General features: G+C 38.1%; 1 protein-coding gene across 1 annotated transcript in view; it reads right to left on the bottom strand.

Annotated features, from left to right (window-relative positions):
• Positions 1–13,582, bottom strand: part of LOC122808521 — a 547,157-nt gene that overhangs the window by 469,462 nt on the left and 64,113 nt on the right. The window lies entirely within an intron of this gene.

Here is a 13,582-nt window from a genome sequence, read left to right as displayed (position 1 = left end):
GTATGGGTATCTTTGACGAATATTGATACTCCCCCTCCTTTTGTGGTTCAGTCCAAGTTTTGGGACCGAAAAACATGGTATGAGGTATAACCTGGTAGTGATGGGGTGCTCTCGGGAGCCTTGAACCAGGTTTCTGTTACTGCACAGATATCGATGCTCTCCATGCTAAGGAGAGTTTCGAGTGCGTGCATCTTGAGGTTTAGACTTCTGGCATTGAGTAGCATTACTCTTAGTTTCTTATCCCTTGTGATACCTAAGGAGGTGGGTTTGTCTTTTGAGCCTTGCCTAAAAAAGGCACTATGGGTGTGGCAAGAGCCTTTGCCAAAATCCAAAAGCCCAGGGGTGACAGGTGCAAGCCGTCCCTAGCGAAGCATCGTGGCTTGTCGAGCATGTCATCCCAGGCAGACAGGCATTGGATCCCCTTTGAATGACACCAATACTTAAGCCAATTGTTGAAATTGATCATCTTGTCTTCATATTGTGGCATCATTCTTGGTGAGGGTAAGATGCTACTCAAGGTCAGGGTCATACTGGCCTGGGCTACATGCTCAGAGAGCTCCTCTATGTCTCTTTTCATATAGTCCAGGGAGGTACGTCTCAGGTCATTCACACCAGCATGGACAATGACTGAGTCATATTTGTACTTGCCTTGGAGTGACCTGAGTGCTCGTGTTATGTGGCGGATCCTAGTGCCCGACAGGCAGCTCAATGTGACCTTCTCCTTGTTCAGCCTGGTGAGCGGGATGTCAGTGTGGCTGACGATAGAGTCACCTATTACAAGTGTATCAGGTGTGTTGTTTAGCCTTAAGGGCTGTGACTGTTTGGCACACTGGCTTTGTGAGCTATGTGTTGCACGTGTTTTGTTTTGGGGTAGCGGTTGCTTGGGTGTCTGCTTTGGAGGTCTCTGCTGCTTAGGCAGATTTTTATTTAGAGCCTCCGAGTATGTTTTTGTGTGTTTATGTGTTTGGTTTGCTGTCGTGGTAGGTCTATGTGAGACTGGAATTGTAGTGAGTGTGGTTTCCTTCTCCTCCTGACTGGTTACGCCAGTACTGAGTTGAGAGAGCTTAGCCTCCAGTTTGGCTATATGGTTGCATCTCTCACATGTGCTGGAATTTGTTGGGAGGAGGAGAGGGTTGTCTGTGTACATGAGGCAGTTGTAACATTGCCTCAAGATTCCCAGATTCACCAGCTGGACTGGAGAGGAGATTGACAACTGACCTTTGGATATGCTAGAATAGTATTTTAGGAATTCCTTTATAATTGAAAAAAAGGGCCAATGGGGAACAAAGTACTCAAGGGGAGTTTGTGAGGGTGTAGTGCTTTTAATTTTTTAGTGCTGACTTATATAATTGCTTTAGTGAGCAAGTGCCAGGCTTTAGAGTGGGAATAGGGTGTTTATTACGAGAACTAGATCAGTTCTAAGAGAAAAAGTGAAGAGCAGACTTTGTGGAGCCGAGAATGGTTTAAACCCAATTAAGCGGCACTGCCCGATGCTGCGCTATGTGCAAAATCGCGCAAAGCCGAGCTAAAGCGGGTTTAATACAGGGGGACTTGAAAGAGCTGGAAATTGGCCCAAAACAGCCAATAGACTACCAGATTCTTGTGCTGGGAACACTCCTCCAGGGATAGATAGGCTGCTCCAAGCTCCCCACTGCCACTGGTGAACAAAGAAGCCTCCCTTTATCCAAGAAAGGAAATGGGCAGCACAGGAACTTTCCAAAAGTCCAGAATACAGCAAAGCCTGTATTTGGGCTACTCTAGGTCAGGAAAGACGGGAAACAAGGATAATTTATTTATTTATTTTTTGCAACAAACAGCAGGGAAATGCAATAAATATGTAACACAGGCTAGCGCACTTGAGTGTGTAGCCTCAAGAGGTAAAAGCAACAAACGGGACAAACTTTAAAAGTGCAGGTGCAAAAACAACTTTAAACAGTTTAAAACAGTTCAAGAAGCAGAAATACTTGCAGTTTAGCTAGATCGGACAGTCGCCCAGGTAGTAGCAGGAAAACAAACACTTTTATCAGGTTAGCAGTCGCTCTTATAGCCTCTCTGCTGCTAGCACCACTCTGCAGGACCACAAGGAGCTTGGCTGAGTAGTAACAAGCATAAAAACTGCGCCAAAGTGGGTTTTATACAGGGGGACTTGAAAGAGCTAGAAATTGGTCCAAAACGGCCAATAGACTACCAGATTATTGTGCTGGGAACACTCCTCCAGGGATAGATAGGCTGCTCCAAGCTCCCCACTTCCACTGGTGAACAAAGAAGCCTCCCTTTATCCAAGAAAGGAAATGGGCAACACAGGAACTTTCCAAAAGTCCAGAATACAGCAAAGCCTGTATTTGGACTACTCTAGGTCAAGAAAGATGGGAAACAAGGATATTTTTTTTTTCTTTTTTGCAACAAACAGACTACCAGATTCTTGTGCTGGGAACACTCCTCCAGGGATAGATAGGCTGCTCCAAGCTCCCCACTGCCACTGGTGAACAAAGAAGCCTTCCTTTATCCAAGAAAGGAAATGGGCAACACAGGAACTACCAGATTCTTGTGCTGGGAACACTCATCCAGGGATAGATAGGCTGCTTCAAGCTCCCCACTGCCACTGGTGAACAAAGAAGCCTCCCTTTATCCAAGAAAGGAAATGGGCAACACAGGAACTTTCCAAAAGTCCAGAATACAGCAAAGCCTGTATTTGGACTACTCTAGGTCAGGAAAGATGGGAAACAATGATAATTTTTTTTCATTTTTGCAACAAACAGCATGTTATAATGCATCTCTGATGATTGTTAATGCTAGAAGCATTAATAATAAAGTGTTTTTATCAGAAAATTTGCTACGTTCCCACAAGATTGATGTTGTTATAGTTTGTGAAACATGGTTAAAGAACAATGACTGGAAACCAGTTCTGTCAGGGTATAAATGTTTTTACTGTAACAGACATTCTAACAAAAAATCAGGTGGAGGTGTTATGATAGACATTAAATATAGCTATGAGGCTTGTGATTATCACATGCTCAGTGATGATACCAGTACTATAGACTGTGTAACTGTGACAATAAAGACAACCATGGAACATATAACAATTGTTGGAGTGTACAGACCACCAAAGTCAAGTGCAGATGACCTAGAAGAATTCATACATTTTTACATGAATCACTGGATGGAAGAATAATATTAGCTGGGGACTTAAATTTACCAGAAACAGACTGGAATAATATACTGATTCAAAAACGTTAGTAAAGAAATTATTCATAGAGTATATTCAGGAACAACAAATGCTTCAGATTATAAAAAAGCTACCAGGGGATGGAATATACTAGATATTGTTTGTGTTCCTAAAGAAATTACTGTAACTTCAAGTCAAGTTTTACCACCATTGATGTGCAGTGATCATGGGGTCATAAAGGTTAATTTGTTGCTAGATAATTCTGCCAAACTGAAATCTAAGCTAATGCACAGAAGGTTAATTACAGATTATAGGGAAGCACAAAAGTTGCTATATAAAACTAATTGGAGTGAGGTGTTCAGTGGAAAAACTGCAGATGGAATGTGGAAAGTTTTGAAAGAGAAATTGTTTGAGTGCAAAAAGTCAAAAAAATGTTTAACATCAGGATCTAGGCACGTAACATCAGGGGAGTATATTTCCCTAAGAACAAGATACCTCATTAAGGTGAGAGACAAAAAATATAAGAAATGGAAGAGAGGTCGAACTACAACTTTGAAAACTGAAATAAACGAGCTGGACAAGCAGATTAAGCAGTGTTAGACAAGATCAAGAAAAATTTAAAGAAAATTTATATAAAGATATTGAGCATGATAGGTAACCTTTTTATAGATACATAAGAGGTGGAAGGAGTAAAGATACACAAATTGATAAACTGTGTGCAGATTCTAAAATTTATTCTCAGACACAACAGATTACAGATATATTTACAAAATCTTATGCAAAACAGTTTGGCTCCACAAAAGGGGTGGTAAGTTGTCCTAGTGACATCCAGGTAACCCCAGATACTGGAATCAAATTAGATTATATTGAAAAAGAACTGTTGAAACTGGATGCAAACAAAGCGCAGGGAGGAGACGGAATAAGTAACAATGATTTGAGAACACTTAAGCAAGAGCTTACACTGCCATTACATCTATTATTCACTAGGTCATATAAATATGGGGAGATTCCTCAAGATTGGAGACATGCACTTATTAAACCTGTCTTTAAGGGAAAGGGGAGCAGGACAAACAAAGAATCATATAGACCCTTAAGTCTACTTTCATGTGGAAAAATAACGGAGAAGGTAATACTGGATAAGTTATTGTCAGAACTGGATAGGTTGGGACTTGAAACCATATATCAGCATGCATATGTTGAAAATAGATCTATTACCACCTGTAACATGATGTTCTATAAAAATATAATAACAGCTATGAATGAAAAATTGTGCTGTGATGTGATTTATATAGATTTAATTTCAGCATTTGACAGGGTCATGCACAAAACACTGATCAATAAATTAATACAACTAGGTATTGATGTACTGTTGATAAGATGGATAGCTGCATGGCTTACAAATAGGACATGGCAAGTATCACACACCAACTGGACAGGTGAAATCCTTGGTTACAGTCAAGGTGTCCCACAGGGCTCTGTACTAGGCCCTTACTTGTTTAGATTGTATCTTTTAGACCTTACTTTTTCATATGAGGTTTTCTACAGTCTATATGCTGATGACCTGAAATTGGGCAAACTGATTACAAGTGTTACAGATAAGGCATGTCTGCAAAATTATTTGCCTAAATTGAGCATTTGGGCACAGGAGAATAATATGTTGATAAATACATCAAAAACTAAGCATATGAGATTTGGGAGACATAAACTGAAAGGTGAATATTTAATACAGTTCACAATGACTGAAACTGTAGACTCATTTAAGGACCTGGGTATATGGGTAGATTCAGTTATGAGTTTTTCTAATCATATCAACCAATTGGCTAATGATAGTTATAGAACTATAGGTTGCATAAAAAGATTTATAAAGTCTAGGAAATCAAACATAATGAAGTCACTGTTTGTTAGTTACATTAGACCCAAACTTGAGTATGGAATAACAGTATGGAAACTCTATAGGAAAACAAGCATGAATAAACTGGAAAGAGTACAGTGGAAATATACTAAGGGCATCCATGGATGTGAAAATCTAAGTTATTATGAAAGACTAAAATATCTGAACTTGTACAGTGTCTCTTACAGATATTTAAGAGGAGATCTTATTCAGGTATATAAGGCATTTAGGGACAACTACCTCTGGGAATGTTTGGGGTTATCACAACGTACTAGAGAATCATCAGACAACCTACATAGGAGATTCTATAGGAATGAGAAGTGTACTAATTGGTTCTCTTGACAGAGTAGCTGATGCTTGGAACAGACTACCAAATTACATTAAAGCAAGTACTAGTTTAGATATTCTTAAGAACAGCCTGGACATTTATTATGGGAACAAGTGTTTTGGCATATTGGCAAGCTAGAAGGGCTTTAATGCCCATGCTTGAAACATTTGTATGTATGTATGTATGTATGTATAGTATATCAGGAGTTGTTAGCATGCATTTCCTGAAGGATATGAAGTCTGAACTTTAATGTCTGTCATTACATAGTGACTTCAGTCATCAGTGGTTTGCCAGAAAAGCACAAATTTTATGAGGAACATTCGAAAAATAAGAGAAGAAAACCTGGACATCCTACAAAAAGCTAGATAATTGAGAGGTATGGTTGTTACAATTGCAGGCCTATTTGCTTACATGTCTTCAAAGAGATTTTAAATTGTAAGTGAGATGCGATATTTTTAATATCTGTTGGGATCAAGTTTCACACTTCAGCAAAATATACAGAGAATAGGCAGTCACCATTATGGTGTTTAGAGTATTGAATGAGCACTAGATGTTAGTTTAGTGAGCACAGTTCTCAAGGGGGTCCATTTTAATAACTATCTGGAGGCAGAGCATCTGTTTGGGTTACAGAGGATTTTGAGGGCGTAACATGACAAAAAGCTAGTCGATTAGACTGCTCTAGCCAGCCAAGGGAGTGAAGTACCACAGAGTGATGTGTTTTGTTAATGATGATTATTGGGAAATTTTCAAATTTATTGAAGAGAGCCGCAGTTTAACTATCTGAAAGGACTGTAAGCTAATGAAAATTGAGGAGTCATAGAGGAGACTAGGGAGTAGAATGGTCTCAGTCAACATCTTGCATGTGTATTCATTTAGGAGCTGTTTCACATAATAAAGCACTTCTAGTTTATGGTTAGTGTTTTGAAATTGCATGTTGGATGTGATTCCAGTTCACTATTATTGATAGGATCCTTGGTGATAGATCCAATAAACAGGGATGGCACTCAATCCTTACAAAGAAAGAGAAGTATTGGATCATCAAACTGGGAGCTTTGTTTCCACCTAGTTTGAATGACCATTTGTAAATTTATGATATTTATTCATCATAATTCTTAGTAATTATGTTTATTATTACTACTATCACATGTATTGCCATCACAAATGTAATTTTATTCTATATATATTTTCTTTTTATTTTCTTTTTATTTTCATACAGGAAACCATTTGGATTTAGGGAAGATTCCTATTGGATGGTTCACTATATATGTATGTGTGTCACTTTATATCAGTAACTACCTTTGTTCCCATTGAAGAAAGCCTGCTGGCTGAAACTGGTCTGGGATGTACACTACCTTATGGATTTATATTACATGTATGTATTAACCTCATTGTTTTTTGTGCTTTTTCACTGCTGGCACTTTTTGTTTACTCATATGGGTCCTAGCCGTGCACCTGGTCCTACTTGCGGAGGTTTGTTTTTGGTTTTGACTTTCTGTGCTCTGCTGTGGATGCTTTCAGTGTTGGCACATTCGGTGTCTGTAGTGGAGGTATTCTCTGCTGCCCAGGATTATCCCAGGTTTCCCCTGGATGGTTTCTACATACAGTGAGTTATTGTTATTTTTGGATCCAACCACCACACAATCCTGTCTGTTTTTTTCTAATTAAGACTGAAAAGGGCTTCACTCGATAAATATATGAGACTTGACTTTCACGTTTTATACAGGAAAACGGATGCCATTTTTATGTGTGTAAGGTACTGATTCTTTTTTGGGGGCTGGAATCTACATCATTCAATGCTTTTTTGGCAGAATTGTTTGGGCAATTACACACATGTTTTGGGACTTATTTATGCCCTTATTCATATGTGTTTTGTACTGTTTTTGACGTCTTATTTTACATTTTGTGTTATTGGCGTCATTTCATGGCGTACTTTTGATATCGGGCTGGTCAAGGAGAGAGTCAGTTATTCGTTTATATCATGTTACCACAGATGCCAAATGGATTTAACATCGAGGTACTGTTCTTTTTTGGTCTATACAAGGTGTTTTCATTGTTGACTGAAAAATTATATAACTTTTTTGCCGCAATTTATTTTTGTGAAACTCTACCAACATATATGTTCCATTTAGTGTTTTGAAACATTATGATTACGTCGATCTGGTCTTATTCAGATTGGATTTTAACCATTTGAGGGACAACTGGACTATAACCCATACTGCCTGAATATCAGGATATATGCCTTTCTGTGTATGTCAGCTTCAAGCTATTGACTATTTAGTCTTCGGCTCATATATTTATTGAATTTGGTACGGAACTGTCATTTTGGAGCAGTTTTGTTGTCGATTTGGAGGAAACTTCGGTGTTCATCAGGGTACTGCTATATAGATTGTATTCATGGACTCAATACAAATATTAGATGTTATAACATATTAATTGAATTTTCCTATGCCACTCAGTTTATATGAATCGCTGTAACAAATATTATAATTATTGTGGTTAAAGTACATGCACTGATACTGTTATATGTTTATGTTATTATAAGGGATTTTGTACACTTTCTGTTACTGCATATTTCATCATTTTTTGCAGGAAACTTACACACAGCATGGATGCTATTACTAATGGTAATGGTTAGGCATGAATCTAGCCAATTTGAGTTTCCTTAAGTCAATTAGGCTACATTGCAATACAGGGCTGGGCAACAATCATAGTTCTGTTGTTTCCTTATGCTATTTGTTATTATATTTTACTCTATAAGAAACAACTTATGATTATCAGTGTCATCTCCTTTGTTTTGATGTGTTTTTTTACATCTAATAATACAAATAACAAATAATAAGCATCTTATTTCTTTTATGTAGAGTGGCATAAAGGCATTTAGTGACTAGGAAGATTGGGTGGGTTCATTCAGTAAAACATAACTTATCAGTCCAGGACATATTTATTTTGAGTGTTTTAATATTATGGATGCAGGCATTGGACTACTATTTGTGGACAGTATTTCGTCACAATAACATTTTGGTTATTCAACCTCTAGTTATTTAGACCTGTAAGTGTTTATTAAGGTCCTTTTGTTTGCTCATACTCAATAGTATTGAGACTTTATTAGGATGTTGTATTGCTACTGGTATCAGGATGAGGTTAAAACTTTGAGTCCCCAATATGCCAGTCTATACCTACTTTTATTGGTCATAACTTATTTATATCTATTGTTTATTACTAATGTGTTTAGTAACTGGTTAGGTCTCCTCTCTGGTTTTTCGATTAACCTCTACCAATCGGATATATATTAACCTTAGTGGGTCACTAAGACAGTACTTTTGTTAGTTTGTGGCATATACTTTCTATTAATGCAATATTTCTTATTTTTAAACATATACTGACACGCTCATTTTGGTATCTGAATAGATCCAAATAATAGACAGCTTATTGTCATGGATCTGGAAACAATACTTCAAGGGCTTTGTGCCAATAAAAATGACATTGGTGTTTTGGGCATATCCACCCAGAATAGGATTCCACAACAAACAGATCCAGTTGACGGCTGTAATATTGCCTTTCACAGACTCAGTAAAATCATGAAAAGTTTGAGAACAAATATTTGGCATTTGAGGCTTTTCAAGGCCTACATGAACAAAGAAATAACCCCTAGGGGTCTGAGAATTAAGATCCAACCTTTAGTGAGCAAGAGTGATGATACCTTGACCAACGAATGGTCTCAGGCCCAACAACAAACATCTATGAACTTTGTTTGAATTTTAAGTTCATATTATGAACGAACTATAGAAATTAATACCAAAGAGGTCAGTGACCTGTGTGGGGAAGTTAAATAGTTAAAACTCTCTATATGCCTTAACAAGCTGTCAAAAGAACTTCTTGTGTTTGAAAAACAAATCAAGGATAAAAAAATTAAAATTTTAATAGGGATCTAACCAATTAGCAAAGGGGACGACCTTTTGACACTACTAAGACTGTCAGATTTATGGATACCAGACAGACCTTAGGTAGTAGAAACAGAAAGAGACCGAGATCAATACTGAAGGGGTCTCATACATATAGCAGTACATCAGCGGATGATTCCTCTACTACAGACACTGAAGGGATCAACACTATGGAATCTGCGGTTTCTAAAAAATCCAAAAACCATACCCACCCTTTAAACATATTATGAAGAGGGGTGGGAGGAAACATAGAAGGTACAAAGATAGATACAATCGAGTGCCTTTTACAAACACTCATGAGACAATAGATTACAACATTTTGAATATTTCCAGTACTGTTTTAACAGATGATCAAAAGAAACTTTTGAATAAAGGTTTGAACTTTGTTCCTGGGTTTTTTGTGGACGAATCTGATATAGTAAATGATATCAACGATTTTTGTCAGAGGATTAACCTTAAACTTTTCTTTGGGTCCAGACAAAACTCTCAAAGATCTAATGAATTTACATTTCACAAATCTAATTTTGTTCCACCCATGAACCGAAATGTAGCTATTTTCCAACAGGCAGTACTCAAGGACATACATTTCAAGCCTAATCAGTTTGTCCCTCTCAGACACAATCTATCTAATACTGAACAACAGGCATTACAACAACTAAGAGATAAAAACATTGTCATTACTCAGGCGGAAAAGGGTGGGGCTATAGTTATCATGGATAGAGATTATTATCTGGGGGAGGAAAATGGACAATTGCCCAACCCATCCCATTACATGAAAATGCCTATTGACCCCACACGAAACTTCAAGCAAGAAATTGATGAGTTTTTGGATCTGGCAGTCTCTGAGGGTATTATTTCTGATATGGTGAAGGCACATCTCACAGTAAATTATCCTCAGAAACAAACGTTATATCTTTTGCCTAAAATACATAAATCCCTCAGTACACCCACTGGAAGATCGATTGTTTCAGGTATGGGTTCTTTAACTGAACCACTATCTGAGTTCCTAACACTGTATCTTAAACCACTTCTTGGCTTCATTCATGCCAGAATACAGGACACCACACAATTTTTACAAATAATTTCTGATAGTCAACTAGAATCTGAATGGCTATTATGCACTCTGGATGTCAAAGCCTTATATACCAATATACCATACTGGACCGGATTGGAAGCCCTCAATTTTTGGCTAGAGAAAGCACAACTATATCCTGTGGGCTTCAACACACTTTTGGTTTGTATGGCAGAACATGTTCTGAACAAAAATGTATTCCATTTTCAGTGTGAATGTTATTGGCAACTTAAGGGTACTGCTATGGGAGCTTCTTTTGCTCCCATATATGCAGACGTTTTCATGGGATACATTGAGGATCATCTAATTTATGATTCCACCCACAATTTATATCTTGAGAAACTGGATATTTGGTGTAGATATCTGGATAATTGTTGGTTGGTTGGGCGTTCGGATGAGGAGTATCTTGCAGAATTTGTGTCGTATCTAAATCAGAATAAATGGGGCATTGAATTTACATCAACTAGTAACTGATCTGAGATTAATTTTCTGAATGTTACTATCACTCGGAATCCAGATGATACTTTACAAAATAAAACATTTCGCAAATATCCCCAATATAACAACTTGTTACATGCTACTAGCATGCATCCCAACCACATAATTCGGAATATACCCAAATCTCAGTTCCTCAGGATTCGTAGAATTTGTTCCTCTGATAATGAATATGAAGAATCCCAGCAAGACCTGGTTAATAGGTTCAGAGCTAGGGGATATAATGAGCTTGACATCCAGAGCGCCTGACAGGTTGCCTCTAACTCAACTACAATTTCACTTCTCACATATTGTGACAAAACCCATACTGAATAGGATGACTCCATCCGCTTCATTACCACATTTGTATGGAACATCAATTTAGTTAGAAATACCATTTCTAAACATTGGAATATTCTTATTGCTAATGATGAATTAACACGTTTGATTGGTGATACGTGTAAGTATGGGTACAGAAGAGGCAGGAAATAAGGTTCCTTCTTTTCTCACTTCAAAAGAGTCAGCTCGGCAGAAACTATACATCATCAATTAACTATGACAAGTGATAGATTATGGGTCACTTATAAGTGTGGCCATTGTTCATTTTGTCCATTTATTTTTACATCTAAACAGTTTACTAGTACGAACACCAACAAGGTATATGACATGAAATTCTTTGGTAATTGCAATAGCGATTGGGTTGTGTATCTCGCAACATGAACATGTGCCTCTTTTTATATTGGACAAACATCACGACCACTTTGTCTGCGTATGTCTGAGCATCGTAGTGACATACGAACCAAGAGAGAGACTAATGCCTTATATAGACACTGTTTAGACCACAACTCAGCTAGATTCCAGTTCACTATTATTGATAGGATCCTTGGTGATAGATCCAATAAACAGGGATAGCACTCAATCCTTACAAAGAAAGAGAAGTATTGGATCATCAAACTGGATGCTTTGTTTCCACCTGGTTTGAATGACCATTTGTAAATTTATGATTTTTATTCATCATAATTCTTAGTCTTCTTCTTCTTCTTCTTCTTTCGGCTTTATCCCGGTTAGGGGTCGCCACAGTGGATCACCTGTCCGCACATTGAATGGCAGTGGAGTTTTACGGTGTCGAGTTGCCAGCCCGGCGCCCAACCTTCCACAGAAGGCACACTCACACGCACACCTAGGGCCAATTTAGAGTGTCCAATCACACCTGCAGCATGTCTTTGGGATGTGGGAGGAAACCGGAGCACCCGGAGGAAACCCACGCGACCACAGGGAGGACATGCAGACTCCACACAGAAGGCACCCCAGCCGAGGATCGAACCGGAGAACCTCTTGCTGTGAGGTGGCAATGCTAACCACTGCACCACCGTGGCCGCCCATTCATCATAATTCTTAGTAATTATGTTTATTATTACTATCACATGTATTGTCGTCACAAATGTAATTTTATTCTATATATAATTTCTTTTTATTTTCTTTTTATTTTCATACAGGAAACCATTTGGATTTAGGGAAGATTCCTATTGGATGGTTCACTCTAATATGTATGTGTGTCACTTTATATCAGTAACTACCTTTGTTCACACTGAAGAAAGCCTGCTGGCTGAAACTGGTCTGGGATGTACACTATCTTATGGATTTATATTAAATTTATGTATTAACCTCATTGGTTTTTGTGATTTTTTTCACTGTGTTTGGTGCTGGCGCTTTTTGTTTAGCAATTTAGAGTGTCCAGTCCACTTACTGCAAGTCTTTGGAATGTGGGAGGAAACCAGAGCACCCAGAGAAAATCAACACAAATGCAGGGAGGGCATGCAGGCTCTGCACAGAAGACATCCCAGCCGAGAATTAAACCACAGAACCTCTTGCTGTAAGGCAATAATGCTATCCGCTGACTACTGTGCCGCCCAAGGAGTTTAATATAGATAGAAAAATTCTGTTGAAGCGAGTGACTGAATACAGAGTTTTTAATGGTTTCAAGTTCTTATATTAAGACTATACAAGGTTCCATTACTGAATTTGATTGGATTTCTGACAATTGTATGTTGGATGTTTCCATGTATTTTGTTATGTTTTCATGTGGCAAAACCAGATTATTATCACTAATGGTGTCAGGAATAATTTCTACATGAAGATTTTTGTCAAGTCTGTTGTTAGTATCCAGTCCGAAATTATTTTTTTTTCCAATAAATAATCTGTGCTTGTCTAAAGATGTATTAGCTAAGTTAAGCTATAGAGACAGAAAATAAGATCACCTGGGATTTGAAATTGCAAAAATATAATTCATAGTGGATTTGCAACGCAATTGTAGCAGGTCTAGCAGTGCAGGGACAAGGTGTCTGTATATTATGCTGGTGAGTCAAGATCAACTAGTGACCTAAGAGGGCGAAGGTTCAGCCAGGGAGATTGGTTTGAGTGGCTAATGGTCAGTTCGCCTACCTTGAGGGAACTTGTTTTTTTACAGCATTATGCTTCTTTGTAAATGAAGCTGGAGATCAGTATTAGTATCCTACAAGCATGTGTTTGCACTAGGGGGAGGGCTAACATTATCACTTCATGGATAGGAATGCCCATTGGTGTGTGTTTGTGTTCCCCCATACTGGAAAGTTATGGAATTAAAAAATCCCCTTTGTTAGGAATGGATGACACTGATCTGGACACCTCAATTTCCTCTTCCCCCAAAGATGAATAATTGCTCCACCAACTG

This window comes from Protopterus annectens, chromosome 8.part0, assembly GCF_019279795.1.
Source record: "Protopterus annectens isolate FY-2018-M chromosome 8.part0, PAN1.0, whole genome shotgun sequence".
In the NCBI taxonomy this organism is placed as follows: domain Eukaryota; kingdom Metazoa; phylum Chordata; order Ceratodontiformes; family Protopteridae; genus Protopterus; species Protopterus annectens.
The sequence above is the reverse complement of the archived record's forward strand: the minus strand, read 5'-3'. Positions and strand labels throughout refer to the sequence as shown.